The 12,327-nt window shown below is 39.7% G+C and overlaps 1 pseudogene; it reads left to right on the top strand.

The window, feature by feature from the left end:
- LOC102892188 overlaps positions 1 to 12,327 on the top strand; it is a 44,656-nt pseudogene that overhangs the window by 8,691 nt on the left and 23,638 nt on the right.

Here is a 12,327-nt window from a genome sequence, read left to right as displayed (position 1 = left end):
GATTCTAAAGAAGAAATAAAAATATTTATTATTTACAGAGAATATAATTATATATCTAAATATCTAAGCTAATCAACTAAAAAGTTATTTAAAATTATGAAGTTCAATCATTTTTCTGAATATATGGTAAATGTAAAATTCAATATCAGTTATTTAAGCAATTATGTGTTAAGAAACAAAATTTAAAAATGAACAGAAGGCAACTATAAGTAACAAAATAAAGTTTCCTGTCATTTGCAAAAATTCTATACATCTTTATCTTTTAGAGAAAGAAACCATGACTAATTCAGCAAATATATCATGTTAGTGACAGAAAGACAACTCTCCTAAATTGATTCCTAAGATTATAGTTATTACAATTTAAATTTTTTTAATTTTGAGATTCATATAAAATTTTTCTGAAATATCTCTGGAAGGATAAATGAGCAAGAATTGCTATGAACACTTTGAAAAACAGTGATTCAGAGAGGTGGGTTGAGGATAATCTCAATAGAATGACAACAACAACAAAAAAACGAAGACTAACAATTACACAAATGGGATGATAGTAAAAATAACGATGGATAGAATTGAAAACTCGTCTATGTATTATTAAAATATGTTAGTTTTGGAATGCCCATTACACAGCTAACCGACTCCCTGGAACTCCTTAATGTCCTTTGAGTCCAAGGCCTTAACCAGGCTAGACTAGCCCCATGGTACCGTGTTACTCTACGCCTATTACTGGAGGCTGCCTTTTTCTCACAAACCATAAAGTTCAGTCTTTGGAGCTGATTCTATTTCTCCCTCTCTCCCTTTTACAGCTTCACACCATCTCACCTACATAAAACACCTTGCTCTTCTTTTTGTTTCTTCATTAGCACAGTCATCTATGTAAATCCTAGCCACTTGCCCTCAATCACTGGAATGAGGACCTGATTCCATCCAGGCTTTTCTATGGCCCTAAGGCTTTCATTCCACCACCACCTCTCCCTGCAAAAAAGGTCAGCTTCATTTTCAATTCATTTCCATTAAATATTTCCTTTTGTCAAAGAAAATTTGCACCACAAAATATTAAACAAGCAAGGAAGAATTTATTCAGTATTATTGCAAATAAGGATCAAGATTTTTGCAATAGAGGAGAGAGACTGAACTCTATTCCTCTGAAACAAAAGGTGGGAGAGTTTTTAAGCATTGGGGTGTGCTGGTGGAAAAGTATTGGAGGACACTGGCATTCGGGGGCACGATCACTGTGATTAACCATCTGTATCTGCTAACTGGCACTTATGGAAGTTAGGTTTCTCCCTCCAACAAAGACTGGGAGAAAAGGACTCTACCTTACTTGATGATTATATTTTAAAGGATGGCTCCAAGTCCTTGAGAAAGACATTTCAGCTGTAAAACTGGCAAGTGGTTGAGAGAGAAGATTTATGCCTCAAATGAGTCAAGAAAAATTTACAATTACACATTTTTCCAAAGTAAATGCTCTCAGAAAATGAAAATCAAGGAAATGTCTAAATTTTAGTTAAGCTGAGGGAAATGTTAAGGCCTTCGTGAACACTCTGTGACTATAATTTCAGCTAAATTCATCTAAATTAGTTGTGCATTCAGATGTTACATCAGTTCAGTGAGTTGGTATATGAGGGAGTAGAAGCCTCACAGCACAGAAACAGACTCTGTTATGAGAGAGATAGAGAGAGATCATGTTCTACACAAATGAAGGGAGGTTCACAGCATCCCTCAGCAGGATGCACATCCCTGTACTTTCATAGTTTCCTTCTCTTTCTTCTTTCGGAAGTTCTGAACTACAGCAGTTACTTTTGTCTTTAGGCATGTTCACTGTAAATCATATCTCCAACCACAAAATGAAAAAGATATTGTGCCCATTTAAACACTAATCAGCTTGAAGTTCAGGGAAGCCTTTTCTGGTGGGAGAGATGATCGAAGAAAGATTACTTTTTACTCTCCTGCATTTTTTTATTGGATCTTTTAAAAAGAAAATCTGTAGCGATAGCACCAAAATTAGAGATAGGAAGAATGCAGGCTTCATCAAGCGTTACTCTGTGATGTTCCGTCTTGTTGAAGTGTTCACTGCTTTAAAGCTCTGTCAGGGACAAAGCTTGCACACTGATTGTGAACTTTAGCTAATGGATTCTTCCTAACTGCAGAGCAGTAACTTTAATGATCTTCAATTATTATTCTTTTCCAGGCTGTGACAAAGACATGCTGATCAACATTCTAACTCAACGCTGTAATGCACAAAGGCTGGTGATTGCGGAGGCATACCAGAGCATGTACGGCCGGGTAAGGTCTCTCTGCCTTGACCTCTGTATTTCCAGGGCAAATTCCTGAGAAATGACAACACTCTCAGAGAATAAGTCCTGTTATTCTTTTTAGTCTCACAGATTACAAAGATTTCAGACATCACGGTAGGTTCCTATGTCAGTAACATGCTTCAAGGAATATAAGAAAGATATATCATCAAAGGTATCTACGTGTGAAGTATGTTCAGGCTCACAGTGACTCCACCAATCCTTTCTCAAAAATCACTTGGCCTCATAAAATAAAAGATCTGCTAGCCTTACACTGCTGGTTGGTCCAATTAGGCTGAAAACGCTACACCAGAAATACCCCCTGTAACAAGCTTTAGGGAAGGCGCAGAAAGAACTAGTGATCACTGGGTCAAAAAGTAAGACCTTGTCCTGTAACTCTCCACCGGTCCTCACGCAGCTCTCAACCAAAGCGAATTCTCTGCCAGCTCTTCTTTTCACAGCATGCAGTTACAGAGACCATTAAAAACGAATGGCAGTTAAAAAGTTTAAGGCAACAAAATTGTCCTTAATGTTTTAAAGTAACTGCCTTCTAATTTCAAGCAAGTATCATTAAAAATTCCTTTCTTTTATTATGCATTTAAACCACAGATTCAGAACAAAAACTTTTCAAGCCAAAAGGGCCTGAGATAGCAATTACTTTGTCCACTGAGCATTGTCAATGAAACGCTATCATGGAACTCTTCTCCGTTCAGTTAGTCCATATAAACTTACTCCATTTCTAAGCCTCAATCTTTGAACAATTATAATATATAAAAAAAAGCATAGCTTTCTGTTTTTGAATTAATTAATCATCCAAAAGCCCCAACTACTAGTAAAATTAGTTGAATTAGGCTATAAAAAGAAACTAGTTATGCTTTTTTTTTTTATCAAGGTGAAACTGTTCGCTTATGTTCCTATAACATCAGTGCTAGTTTTCTTTTGAAAGAGAATATAAAAACTATAAAAGTTATAGCATCAGTAATCTAATATTGTTTTAATATGCATACTGCTATAAGAGAGATCATTTTTCAGTACCTTTTTTTAACCAAAAGGCTTATAAACATCTTTGCTTTCTATACATTAGGTTAATCTAGGTTAAAACATTATTTTATCAATTTTTACATTATATTAAAACAGATTAAAACAATTAAGAATTAAGAGTGCGCTACTTACACTCAAGGAATGTAAAATCCATTAAACAATTTATACTCTGGTGAAGCACCTTCCACTATATACATAAGATCTCAGTGTTTGCTAAACTCTGACTTTGCCAGGTGTTCCACACCATGTGCGAAAGCGTGGCTCCTACACTAAACTGCACCAACTGGAGAAGAAGGTGTCATGCGGGCGCCTTTCTTCTGAAACGTGTTGTCATATAGTCAGTCATCAAGTCTTGCAAATTATTTTTCCTCTCAAATTTATTTTTCCCTCCCTTGCACAGTCTGGACTCAGGCCTTCATCGTTCAGGGCCCAGACTGACAAGGAAACTCTGCTACTCCCAGTCACTTCTCACCCTGTTCTGGCCATGCTGTAGCCCAAATGACTCCAAACTAAATGTCCACTTTCCCACTTTAATCCCTGCATGTTTATCCTACTTCTTGCTCGCAAATATCCATGTCTGTGGAATATTCGCAAATGCCTGCCAGGGGCATACAAGCCTTGCTTGCCCTGTTTCTGCTCACCTCCCTCTTCACACACTCTCAACTGCAGCCAAAGAGAACGACTTCGAGTCCTACAAATGAACCCATTCCCGCTCCCTCACTTTAGACATAGTGTTTCATCTACCATCAACAGCCCGATTCTCCACTCCATGTGCCGCACACCCACTCAGCTTCCGAGAACTCGATCCTTTTTCCCATGCCACTACTCCCTGAGCAGAGTGGAACCGACTTGTGCTGCTACCGCATCCCTTACATAACTGCCACGTGGTACCTGATGACACATTAGTGAGCTTTCTACATCAGTTTCCCTGTACCAGACCCTAAATCCTAGAAAGCTAGAATGCATCTTGTTCATCCCTGGAGTTTAGCACAAATGTCTGTCTCGTAAACCGAGATCGCCTAACTAATGTTTGTTGAACAACAATGTGAAGGCACAGCTAACAGCAACTTCTCCTACGAGCAGTCAGTTCTGGGCTGCTCCTGGTAACCTTTCCCACATGTCACACCTTCTGCTCTGGGCTAGCTGCTTCCTGCTGGGCTCCTGGAGCTTCTTATGCATGATGCTGTCCCACTGGGCTGTGTTGGTTTTCTATTATCTCTTGCTGACTGGACTGTCATCTAGAAAATCAGGGACTGGGTTATTTGCTGCTATCCCTCCAGAGCTCAGCCCAGGGTCTGACACAGAAGAGCACTTTACTTATAGAATAAGGGAATCTCAGGAATTATATTCTCCATTTACTTTTTTCTTAAAAAAAGGGGGACATCTTTTTTATTATCCACTTTATAAAGTGAGTTTTCATAAATTGTTTAAATTTCCCTTTTCTCTCATTTCCTGCTCCAGTGGCTCCCAGGTGAGTCTGCCTGACCCTCAGGCAGGGGTATCTGCCCTCCCCTGCTGCTCACTTTCAGAATTACTTCTGTTTCACCAGGTGTCCCTTCTGCTACTTTCCCTGTCTGTGATATTTTTAATTTTTGTTAACACGGATAATCAAGACTTGACAGAATTGTTTTCTTAGCTGCTGAGTAAAGTGCAATTCTAGGCCTGCTCCATACTTATTACTTGATATTTAACATTAGTGAGAAGTTGCTGAATTCCATCAACAACTTTGCCTCATCCAAAGCAGAAACTAATCCCTAGACTCAAATGAGAAGCCCTCTGGAATGCCTTTGATTGACGTGCCCATCAATATAATCAATGAGGTCACCCCAGATCTTCCACACCAAAGAAAGTCTATTCTGTTGACCGTGCAATGGAAGCAAGGGAACAATGAAATGCCTCTGAGGCTAGGGAGAGGGACCGTCCATACCTGATAAGTATGGCGATCAATGATTCCTGAAGGAGTTCAAATTCAGCATTGAAGCAATTTGTTTTCCAAGTTTTCATTTAAAACGGGGTGATCCACTCTGAAACACCTGGCCTCTGGAATTCACTCACCCCATGGTGTTGGTTATATAATTAGTGTAGAGGCTGACATGTACGCAATGTGAACCAAGGTTATCTGACTCTTAATCAAGTCTTCTGAAGCTTCTCTGTAATGCTTGTTGTTCTCAAATGAATAAACGCCAGATTTAACAAGGGCAAATGTCTGTACTGCTAATTCCCTCACATCCTTCAAGGCTTTACTCAGTGTCAGCTACTCAAGAGGACCTGAGCTGACTGCTCTATTTAAAACATCACCTGCCCCAAAGCCTGTGTTAGTGTGTCACATCTCTCACCTGCTCTTGTGCTTTTCTCCATAACTCTTACTACCTTCTAACATATCACATAGTTACATATTACGATTACTATTTAGTTTGCCACCTCTCTCTAAAACAGAACCCCCAGAAGGGGAGAAATCCTTGTTTTGTTCACTTATGTCACCCCAGCACTTAGAAGAGGTGCAGGCACATAACCTTTGTTACCTAGTGGCTGAACTGTGTCCCCTCAAAACTTATATGTAGATGCCCTAACCTCCAATGTGACTGTTTGGAAATACGGTGCTTAAAGAGATGCGTCAGGTTAATTAAGTCATAAGGGTGGGGCCCTAATCCAATAATACAGGTGTCCTTATAAGAAGAGGAAGTGAGAGGTACCAGGGGTACATGAACAGAGGAAAGGCCAGGTAAGGACACAAGAAGGCAGCCAACCGTATGCCAGGAAGAGAGGCCTCACTAGAAACCAGCCTTGCTGGTACCTTCATCTTGGACTTCTAGACTCCAGACTGTGAGAAATAAATTTCTGTCCTTTAAACCACCCAGTCTGTGGCATTGTTATGGCAGCTCCAGTAGACGACGAGAGTTGGTGCTGAGTAAAGAGCTGTGAAGTATGTAGAGTTCAGTTTCACTCTTCAGATGCATCTTGTCCTCAACCCCATCACCTCTCAGCTCCATGGTTGAAAATACTGATCTTGAAATATCAACACACCTAGAAAGTGCAAGCTATACAATTTACTTATCTACTTTAGCAGAAGAATCGTCATGTAGCACCGGGAAAGGAATTGTGTCTTTTGCTCTATCTTCACTTCAGTTTAGAAGTCACAGGGTAGATGTAGTTTTAGCCTCAAAAGCTGAATCTTATTATACAGTTTAACATGGATCAATTTTATGAGCATGAATTAAATAATTTGAAATGATACAACTACCTTATCTTTCAAATATATAATGGGTTAAATATACTCCTTTTGGTGAAACTGGGAACTTAACTGCAAAATAAATTATTTATTTCAAAAAGAATTTCTATAGAACCAATCAAAATTTTATAGAATCATATAAACCCCTATGTATGTTTGTTACAACCTGAACAATTATTTCTCTTTGACATAACATATATCATCTCTGACAGGGACGGAGGGAGGAAGAGTTAGTGGGAGGAAGGTAAGAAGCAAGGGAAGAAGGAGAGAAAAAGAAAATTTGATACTGCTAAACCAGGCCTCGTTAGGCTTCAAAACACTCTTTAAAGCATTTCTATAAATTTACACTCCCACATGCAATATGTAATGGATCCCATTTCCCTTAAATTCTCATAAAACTTCTTAGGTTTTGACCAATCTTATAGATGTAAATGGAATCTCATTGTGGTTTTAACTTGCATTTACCCTAATAACATGTAATTCTTAGCACCTTTAGAAAGTTTTCTTTTACAATCTGATTTATACTACTGTTGATTTAACTCTTTATATCCGGTGTATTTTTCTTTCAGTAGTTTGTCATTTATTTATTAATTTGTAGTTACTTATATAATTTGGACATTAGTCATGTGTGTGTGTAGACTTAAAATATTAGCTCTAAATATGTGGTTTAATTTCACACTGCGTTGTACAATCCTGTGTCAAGAACTGTGAAGGGTATGAGACTTTAAGGTATTTACAAGATAGCAAGTTAACCAGCCAAGATGACATAGATATCAGTAGAAAACCAAGATATTGGTAGGAGACTCCTGGGTCAAAGGCAAAAAACAGCTTATCACTCACAGTAATGGTTGTAGCCAGAGTGAGATTTTCTGCACTAGTTCCACGAGCCTCAATGCCACAGGTCAGTGCAAAGATGACCAGATAACACCTGCACGTGCAGTGGGCTGCACCGCAGAAGAAAACCCAGGAAATTAGAAATCTGAATCACTTATAACAGGCAGAATGCATAGGGAGACATTATCTCTTTCTTTTGAAGCTATTTACTATGTAAACACCTTGGAAAGGTAGTCCAGAGCAAAGGGCTGTCGGCGCTCACTCTGCATGTCATTCAGAAACACGAGACCTTCTTAAAATGTCTCCACAGCAATATCACCCCTCGTTTCTATGCCACTTTCACTATTGACTGTTTTTTTCTACAAGCACACCAATCCCTAAGCCACTTCTATTATTCTGACCAGCAAAAGCTGAGACAAAATCCATCAATTTGAATGAGACAATATTTAATTATCAAAGGGACTCTAAGCAGCAGGGGGAGGTCACTTGATAGTATTGATCCCAACCGTGCCCCCTCAGGGGCCTGCAACCAATCAGCTAAACAAATCCCATAAATCACCAGAGTCTATCTGAAAAAACCAAGTGGCTTTCCCTTTATGTTTTAGTAATGACCTTTCCATTTCATTGACGTTTTCATCTAGGTACTCTAGGATGTATTAGTGATGGCATAGACTTCACCTCAGCCCACGAGGACAGAGTCGAGGCTAAATCCACAACGGTCTTGGCCAGTGAATGGAGGCTGTCCTGGACACCTTGTAGGGCCAGACAGTGGTGTGATTGGACATTCCCTCCCCAGGAGCCAACAATATTGCTCTTGCTCCACCACTAGAAAATTCCAATTATTCCAGTAGCTGTAGCTTCACCATTTTTCCTACTATTTCCAACTTACATCCAGAATATTCTTTTGGAAGGGTCAGATGCAGAAGGGACAATGGCATTTAAATAAAACTTCAAGAAAGTCATCATATCCCACACACAGGCAGTGTACTCAACTATTCATTGTCCTTATGACCTAAAACTATGAGAGTGCATGATAACTTGAGTGGAGGAACCAGAATGGCCTGAAGTCCGATGCCCACTTTTGGATGGCTGCCACCCACAGAGTAATCCAACCGGTGGTCCCTGAGCCTGACAATGTTAGGAGATGGAATCACCATGCCCAGAAATGGTCAGGGTAGAATCCCAAATCTTCAAAATATACCTACATAACTAAAAATAAGGCCTGTTTCTCTCTACATGTACACAATCCAACCCTTCACTTCTGACACCAAATGTGTGGAATTCTTTTTCTCAAATTAAACAATTCTCATACTAACAACCCAAAGTTACCACAGACACCACAGGTTAAGGGCACAGTCTCTCATGATACCTCTCACTTCAGATGCCAACTGCAAGTCCCAGATTGTCGTCCGTCCTTCCACTGACTGGCTATAAATCAGGGGTTTTGCAACCCTCTCCTTGCATTCGATAATGTGCTAGAATGGCTCAGAGAACTCAAGAAAGTGTTGTCCTTAAAATTATTGGTTTCTTATACAGGATACCACTCAGGAAGAGCTAAAGGGAAGAGTTGTATAGGGCAAGGTATGTGGGGAAGGGTGCAGAGCTTTTGTGCCTTCCCCGGGCAGGTCACCTTTCCGGCACCTTGCTGTGTTCACCAACCTGGAAGCATCCCAAACTTCTTTAGTTGCAGTTCTTAGGAGGCTTCATTACAGAGCTTTAACTCCTTGGTCATTGGTGAGTAAGTCTGTCTCCACCTCCTCTCTCATCCCTACAGATCAGGGACAGGGCTGAGGGTTCCAACCTATAACCATACGGTGACGGTTCCTCTGGCAACCGGCCCCTTCCTCTAAGATGACCTCATTAGCATAAATTTAGGTCTGGTTGGTAGGGGCTAATTATGAATAACAATAGATGCTCCTCTCCCTCGTATTTGAAGACCCAATATATGTTTTTAGCATGTCACAGCAACTTTCTCCCCTCCTCATGGTCATTATCCAGGAGGGACAACTGCATCCAGTGACCAAGCTGCCTTACTAAGCTGTGTACATCAGAAGGAGGCAAAGGAGTCAGAGTCAGAAATCTTATTGAGTTTATCAATTATTACCAGTACCAGAAACCTATGAATGGTGGGGAGCATCAAATACCTTAACTATCAGTCTGAACCGTTGAGTGGCTTTGTAATAAAAACTGTACATGGTCAGACTGTGAGTAGTCTGGAGAGCCAAACACATGACACAGATAATTTCTAAGACCATCTGCCAGGGCTGTGCAGGAGCAATGCCCTACGAACTGTGACTTTCTTTACCATGAATAAGGCAAGGCAACTTCTGATGGGCTTGAAAATCTGGCAGGCAGTGGTAACCTTGGGTCGGACACATAAAATGCTTTATACATAGCCAGAGTATGATGGTTTATGTGTTGTGCTGTCCAGTATGATGATGGATCTAGGTAACAAGGATGTTATCTGGACACGCAGGCTTGATCAGCAGCTGGATGCCAGTTGGTCTCCTCAGGCAACAAGCCCTTACTGTAGACATCTACAAGAATGACACAAAGTTCCTACCAGCAGCCACAGTTTGTTTCCACTGGTTACAATCCCAAAGAAATCCCCCTTTTCATATATGATCTGTAGTTTCAAAGTGTTAAATCAAAGGGATAAGTCTAACAACCCAAGAGTCAGTCAAAAGATAAAAAGTTTATCAAAGGTAGTGAGTACTGGCTAGAACTATGAGAACAGCCTTGCTTTCTGCACACACAACAAAAATTGTCCATTCTCGGTTCTACACAGCTATTGCTGAGTTGAACAGCCACAACAGCCCGGAGGACCCCATATGGTTTCTGTGTGTCTGAACCATCACTGCAACAGGTCAAGGTGTTTAGGGCAACTGACTGAAGACTCCAGTGACTTAGCAGATTTTTCAACTTGCAGAGTGGGGGTTAAAGTCTTTGAAAAGAAATACCTGCCATTTTTCACGTAAAGACAGGTGCTCCTGTGGTTGGGCCAGTTGTTTTCTTCAGTGTGCTATTTCCATTTGAAAAGTGAGACTTGTTGATTTCTACCCTACTTGTTAGTCACTGAGTCCAGTTTTCCCACAACAATGGCACTATCAAGCACAAGAGTCACAAGTCTCCAGAGATCAGACATTGAGTTTTAACACGAGTTCAGTAGCAAGCCGATAGCAAATAGCAAGCTGCTTTTCAAAAGTGATGTCCCTGGAAGTTGTATGAGAAAGACAACGAGTTTAAGACACCAAGAGGCACTTCTGGGAGGCTGCCACCTCTCACTGCAGGTTCTACTCAGCAAATCATATGCCACAGAGACTTGCAGCAGAATGTGATCACTGGGATAATGGGGCCTTCCCTATACATGGCTAAGGTAGAAGCACTTCTCTATATGTGGCTCTTTTCCTATCACAAGCATCCCTTTTGGTACTTATAAGCCTTCACAGTAGAAACGAATAAAACATAAACACTAACTATATTCAATAATAGAAGTTAGTATAATAGTAGCATTAATCAGCCCCAAAGAGCACCAATCTCAAGTTCCTTTAGCTTCCCTTCTCCCACTGCAAACCTTGCCCACATCCATTATTTGAATTTGAGTTTCCCAAAATTCAACCAATGGGCCCCCCAAAAGTGGTGACTTGGCAGCTATGTCCAACAAATTCTTAAAAACTTGAGACCTCCTACTCCCCAGTGTCCTTCAGCAAGTCAGAAAATTGTGAATGTCCTTTGTCCACAATGGGACAGAGTGACCTTTGTCTCATCCCTATTATTTCGCTCCTAAAAGCAGCAGAGGTGAGGGTAGAAGGGAGGGAAAAACATGACGGGGGATAGAACATTAGCATCAATAAGCAAAATATCTGTTTTCTGTGTTTCAGCTGTATGCACCTCAGTAAAATAAACTTTGATGTTTTGGGGCTACACAAAGTCCTATATCAGGTAGCAAGTTCATCACTGCTAACACCATAAGTTTCAGCTTTGTACACTCTTGATTCAGTGGCAGAGTCATGTTTTTTTCTGGCCACAGCCTGGGGGTTAGCACTTTTTGACTGATTTGGAGTGGGCTCATATTTAAGTTTTAATAAATTTGTCTTTGAAATGGATTCTGTAGCATTTGCTGTCCCATCTTCATGATGATACCTCTTCAGTTTTTACCTGGCATTAAGATAAAGGCTAGGGGAATTTTCCAGGCAGCATATTATTGTTATTGAATATTGTTATTCTACCTTGTTTCATACTCCCCAAAATAATCATTAGTTTGCTGTTTTAGAATGCTCCTTTAGTTTTACTCATAACTTTCAACTTTGTTATTTTTCTTCTAATATCCCACTCCATATTTCTGAGGTCGATGTCATTTTTTTCCAAAAGGACAGTCCCTTGTGTTTTTTTCCCAGAAACAAAAAATAATTGTTGTTATTTCAGTCTTTTCCTTAAAAATATGTTCATTTTTTTCATTGCTGAATATTAGTTGAGATGGCTATAGAATTCTAGGCTTCATTCTAGCTATTTCTCCTTAGGTCTCTGCAGATATAATTTTATTTTTTTCCCCTGATGTCTTTAGATGCTTTAACTTCTCTCATTAAGAATATCCTTTGTAGGTTATTTGTTATTCTCTGGTTGCTTTTAAGATCTTTACATTATCTTTGGTATTCTGCAGTTTAACCATGTTGGTGTACTTTTCCCTAAATAGCTAAGAATTCCCATATTACATGGTATTAGAAATAGCATCTCCCTGGCAGTGTCTACATTCTCTCCTGCTATAAATTCTGTTTGACAAAAGTTTGTTCTTGCCATTCAGTCTTCTTAGTCTCTTAACCTTATGTTCATATAATCTATTTCATGTCTGTCTCTGGAATTTCTTGTCATTTTTTTCACATATTTTTATAATTTACTAATTCCATATTTACTTATTAGTTCCTCTTTAAAATA

Source organism: Pteropus alecto, unplaced genomic scaffold (genome assembly GCF_000325575.1).
Source record: "Pteropus alecto unplaced genomic scaffold, ASM32557v1 scaffold696, whole genome shotgun sequence".
Classification (NCBI taxonomy): domain Eukaryota; kingdom Metazoa; phylum Chordata; class Mammalia; order Chiroptera; family Pteropodidae; genus Pteropus; species Pteropus alecto.
The sequence above is the reverse complement of the archived record's forward strand: the minus strand, read 5'-3'. Positions and strand labels throughout refer to the sequence as shown.